General features: G+C 39.1%; 1 non-coding gene across 1 annotated transcript; it reads left to right on the top strand.

Moving 5' to 3' along the window:
* The first annotated feature begins 3,400 nt into the window (after positions 1 to 3,400).
* Trnas-cga (transfer RNA serine (anticodon CGA)) lies at positions 3,401 to 3,475 on the top strand. Its single transcript has one exon. It is a non-coding gene; the product is annotated as a tRNA-Ser (tRNA).
* Positions 3,476 to 6,108: the final 2,633 nt, after the last annotated feature.

Below are 6,108 nucleotides of genomic sequence, written 5' to 3'. Positions count from 1 at the left end.
AATTTTTCAATTTTTTTCCTAAGTATGGAGGACTACAGACAAGACATTTATGGAATAAAAATTTCTTAAACACGCTGCTGATGTTTCAGGAGGAATGGTCAGTGTTAAGAGATATGACAGCAACGATTTATGGAAGCAAAAGGTGCAGTAAACATGCTCTCTAAAGAGCGTAAGTTAAGAGCTATGAATTCTTGTTCAATAGAAAAGACGAGTTTTACAGCAGCGAAGATGAACAAGTACTCATAGCTCTTAAGGTATGATTTTTAGATTCTAATTTGACCAAACTAATTTTGCATCGAATGATTGTTCCTGTGATATCCCTGAATTTAGATCATTCCTCCTGGAACACGATGTATTTGTATTTATATACATAACCCTTCAAAATAAGCTAGTTTTGTACTATATATAACATTCGTATAAAACTTTTAATTGATTTCCCAGTGTTATAATACAAAAATAACTGACTCTGAAGTAAATTTTGTCTGCAGAATAATTCATTTAAAAGAGATTTGTACAAAACATGTCATGAAGCCCTTATTCTTATCTTTTTATGGTACACAAAACTACTTGGTACATGTTGTGCTTTACTATGTATCTTAGGTATCCTGTATTCTTCACCTCAAACTCAACAGTAAAAAGTGGAGAAATGGACTACATAGGTAGTGCGAGCATAAACGTAGTTAGTTGCAACACCTTTGGAGATATTTTGCTCGGGAAAGTGAAAGTTGTGAAAGCACAAATTTATCACTTCTGGCAATGTTTGTGAATGTGGAAAATGGCAAGATGCACTATGACTCGTCCCCCTGGGTAGTTCAGTTCAAAGGTAGGAGGAAGGCAACGGCATACAACTCCTTGTGGGACGATGCCTAGTGTAGCACCATGGTGTGCGAAAATCAACCTGCGAGTTAATAACGGCCTTACATTTATTTGTATTCTGGAAACTTTGATATATTAAACCTTACTATTTTACTAACGCTAACTGGGACAGAATTCAGTTAAGATTCGGTGAGTTCTAGGATGCGTAATAAATCAGAAAAAGTAGAGCTGCTTGTCTATATGTAAGAAACACTAGCCTGGGCATCAAAAAGCCAAAGCAGCTAAGCACGAAACAATAGCTTCTGGTCTTGCGTTTGATAAAATGTGGTGTTTCTGCGAAGACAGTTTACATTTAATCACATTTAGATTGAGAGGCGTATTAACTTAACATTAGTAAGCCAGCATCGGAAAGAAATTTGTGTAACAAAAGATAAATAAGAAGCGCATTAGAGTCATCTCTGAATGACATGCGAATAAATCTCTTCTAAAATAAAACAAGTTTACTATAAATGCATTAAATTTGAAGACAAAAGTTTGAAACACTTCGTTCAAATATACTAGTGCACTGTACCATATATACCTGATCTGTACATAAGAAAACATTATTGCAGTTACTCTCATGTTAACTTACAATCTACATAGCTGAACAGCATTTCTACCTTCTCTTCGTTGGTGTACATTGGACTAATGAAGACGTTTTATGGGATGACCAGTACCCATTTCCGTTGTGTTTCAGTTTGTTTACTGTCCACTCCATCAAATGGGGCAGTTGCGGTACCCCAGGCACCTGGACATTGTGCTAGTACCCAAGAGTCACAGCGAATTTTGTGTTACAATTTTAATAACGTCATATTTACGTGACTGATACAATGTAATTCGCTTTTGAAAATCTTGCAGAAGCGGAGTGAATAAGAACTATGGGGTGCTATTTAAAGAATACGTGCTAATGAACGTATCTTCGCTACGAACCCAGTTACAAAAAAGGCAGAAGTGCTGGTTAATCTATCTAAACAACATTTGCTTGATATATTGTTTATTTTCCTTCTGGACAAACTGTAATTGGGAATGCTCAATGTAAATGGATCAACCTGCATATAAGAGCTATCCCGTGGTGAGCTATTGACTATTCATGTACTATTGACATACCACAAAAAATTTTAAAGATCATACATAAGTCTTTAGTCAATAAAACTATGTTACAAAGTCTGCAATTAGTGCATTTTACGATATCTGCATGCTGCATCTATAACAGACCGGCACTTTATGTAAAATTTAAGACAGTACACTGACAGGGCTAGGATATTTATGACGTAAAAGTCATAATAATATACGCAAAAAATATGCTTTCATGAAATAAAAATTTACGCAAACATGCACAATTACATAATAAATATGATGTAACAATGGCAAAATGTTTTCTCTTGTAAAATTAATCAATAACTCACTTTTTGATAATGAACTATTTATTTAAGAATAAAATGCATATGAGAAGCAAGCTAGATTATGGAATTTGATGTTGTAGCACGCTTTTTGTTAACGTTGTCAGAATATAGCTATCACAATTATGATGCTTTTTTTGACGTCCTCATTTTTACTCAGTTTATAAGCTCTGAGTTCCGATGTACAATGAATATTTTGTGGAAATTATCAAATAAATAAGATTTATTATTGTCAACCAAAAACTCTTTGTACTTCGAAAAACTTCTTTCTGCTTCAGCTGACACAAGAGAAGCATATTTAAAATGGACTGTATCATTTGAATCTAAAAGCAAATGACTAAGAGAGAATCTTTCACTCAACAAAATCACTGAGATGGAACGTAGTGAACGACACACTTCCATAACAACTTTTCCATTTCCTTGATTCTTCTTTTATCGCTTTACCACAATCAGCTTCTACTTTATTCAATAAATCCTTGCACTTCTCCTATCTACTTCACTGGTGTGGCTTCTGAGTGCTCCAAAGTACTTACCGTAGCAGGCATGAATAAAAATTTGATCTTATGTAGAAATTTTGCTGAAATTTCAGCATTAGACATTAATTCGTGGGCTAGCCTAAGAGAAGCAGCTTCACTGCTATCGAATTAATCAATTACGCTTTTCAAAATGTTGAAGTTCTGGCACTTACAGTCGCAGGCATCAATTCAGGACCCCAATCTTGTCAAAATGGGAGATGATGGCAACTAAATTTCTGGAGCCAATAGCTTAAATGCTACGCTATAACACGTGAAGGGGCTTTGAATTACACCATTTTAACATAACCAATGCGTTTGTCACGCGCACTGATTTTGCTACGAATCTCTTCTGCAACTCTGTGTAATGCTTGAGGTAAACAAGGCATATGAACCATAACGTTTTCATGAATCGCCAATTTTCACCATAAAAGCGCAGCATCTGTTACAAAGACTAGTACTGTACATTGCCTTTCTTGATTGTTAAACAACAATCTGGTACTTCCTGGCAGATTAAAACTATGTGCCAGACCGAGACTCGAACTCGGGTTCGCAGAAGAACTTCTGTAAAGTTTGGAAGGTAAGAGACGAGATAGTGGCAGAAGTAACGCTGTGAGGACGGGGCGTGAGTCGTGCTTGGGTGGCTCAGTTGGTAGAGCACTTGCCCTCGAAAGGCAAAGGTCCCGAGTTCGAGTCTCGGTCCGGCACACAGTTTTAACCTGCCATGAAGTTTCATATCAGCGCACACTCCGCTGCAGAGTGAAAATCTCATTCTGGAATATACAGATTGAATAACATCGGCGACAGGCTACAACCCTGTCTCACTCCCTTCCCAACCACTGCTTCCTTTTCATGGACCTCGACTCTTATAACTGCCATCTGGTTTCTATACAAATTGTAAATAGCCTTTCGCTCCCTGTATTTTAGCCCTGTCACCTTCAGAATTTGAAAGAGATTATTCCAGTCAACATTGTCAAAAGCTTTCTCCAAGTCTAGTTGTTAGGTTGTCAGGCGCACAGGCGGGTATGAGTACACTTTCAGTATGGCAAATATTCATACGTGAAATTCTTCAATAATGATGACTTACATTACGTCTTCGTCTTCATAATACGTACAGTCCTCTGATCTTGACTGATATATTCATCACACTGCACAATTATCATCAAAATCACTTGCAATGTCAAAGGGTGCTTGGCAATTACAGGACGTGCTTGGATCAAGAAACAGTTGGAATTATAGTTGTAAATTGTTGTAGTTGCGCTGGAAAAGTCCCTGAGCTTCAAGCGCTAATAGAAAGCACAGAAGCTGAAATCGTTATAGGTACAGAAAGCTGGCTAAAGCCTGAAATAAGTTCTGCAGAAATTTTTACGAAGTCTCAGACGGTGTTCAGGAAAGATAGATTAGGCAGAATTGGTGGTGGAGTGTTTGTGTCTGTCAGTAGTGGTTTATCTTGTAGTGAAGTCGAAGGAGATACTCCGTGCGAATTGGTGTGGGTGGAGGTTATACTTAACAGCCGAATTAAGTTAATAATTGGCTCCTTCTACCGACCCCCAGACTCCGATGATATAGTTGCGGAACAGTTCAGAGAAAGTTTGAGTCTCGTAACAAATAAATACCCCACTCATACGGTTATAGTTGGTGGGGACTTCAACCTACCCTCGGTATGTTGGCAAAAATACTTGTTCAAAACCGGTGGTAGGCAGAAAACGTCTTCCGAGATTGTCCTAAATGCATTCTCCGAAAATTATTTCGAGCAGTTAGTCCACGAACCCACGCGAATTGTAAATGGTTGCGAAAACACACTTGACCTCTTGGCCACAAACAATCCAGAGCTGATAGAGAGCATCATGACTGATACAGGGATTAGTGATCACAAGGTCATTGTAGCTAGGCTCAATACCATTTCTTCCAAATCCATCAGAAATAAACGCAAAATAATTTTATTTAAAAAAGCGGATAAAGTGCCACTAGAAGCCTTCCTAAAAGACAATTTACATTCCTTCCGAACTGACTATGCGAATGTAGACGAGATGTGGCTCAAATTCAAAGATATAGTAGCAACAGCAATTGAGATATTCATACCTCATAAGATGGTAAGAGATGGAACGGATCCCCCGTGGTACACAAAAAAGGTCCGAACGCTGTTGCAGAGGCAACGGAAAAAGCATGCGAAGTTCAGAAGAACGCGAAATCCTGAAGATGGGCTAAAATTTACAGACGCGCGAAATTTGGCACGTACTTCGATGCGAGATGCCTTTAATAGGTTCCACAACGAAACATTGTCTCGAAATTTGGTAGAAAATCCGAAGAAATTCTGGTCGTATGTAAAGTACACAAGTGGCAAGACGCAGTCAATACCTTCGCTGCGCAGTGCCGATGGTACTGTTATCGACGACTGTGCCGCTAAAGCGGAGTTATTGAACGCAGTTTTCCGAAATTCTTTCACCAGGGAAGACGAATGGAATATTCCAGAATTTGAAACACGAACATCTGCTAGCATGAGCTTCTTATAAGTAGATACCTTAGGGGTTGCGAAGCAACTCAGATCGCTTGATACGGGCAAGTCTTCAGGTCCAGATTGTATACCGATTAGGTTCCTTTCAGATTACGCTGATACTATAGCTCCCTACTTAGCACTCATATACAACCGCTCGCTCACCGATAGATCTGTACCTACAGATTGGAAAATTGCGCAGGTCGCACCAGTGTTCAAGAAGGGTAGTAGGAGTAATCCATCGAAATACAGACCTATATCATTGGCGTCTGTTTTGCAGTAGGGTTTTGGAGCATATATTGTATTCAAACATTATGAATCACCTCGAAGGGAACGATCTATTGACACGTAATCAGCATGGCTTCAGAAAACATCGCTCTTGTGCAACGCAGCTAGCTCTTTATTCGCACGAAGTAATGGCCGCTATCGACAGGGGATCTCAAGTTGATTCCGTATTTCTAGATTTCCGGAAAGCTTTTGACACCGTTCCTCACAAGCGACTTCTAATCAAGCTGCGGAGCTATGGGGTATCGTCTCAGTTGTGCGACTGGATTCGTGATTTCCTGTCAGGAAGGTCGCAGTTCGTAGTAATAGACGGCAAATCATCGAGTAAAACTGAAGTGATATCAGGTGTTCCCCAGGGAAGCGTCCTGGGACCTCTACTGTTCCCGATCTATATAAATGACCTGGGTGACAATCTGAGCAGTTCTCTTAGACTGTTCGCAGATGATGCTGTAATTTGCCGTCTAGTAAGGTCATCCGAAGACCAGTATCAGCTGCAAAGCGATTTAGAAAAGATTGCTGTATGGTGTGTCAGGTGGCAGTTGACGCTAAATAACGAAAAGTG

This window comes from Schistocerca gregaria, chromosome 3 (assembly GCF_023897955.1).
Source record: "Schistocerca gregaria isolate iqSchGreg1 chromosome 3, iqSchGreg1.2, whole genome shotgun sequence".
NCBI classification, from domain to species: domain Eukaryota; kingdom Metazoa; phylum Arthropoda; class Insecta; order Orthoptera; family Acrididae; genus Schistocerca; species Schistocerca gregaria.
Note: the sequence above shows the minus strand (reverse complement) of the source record. Positions and strands in the feature narration are given on the sequence as shown.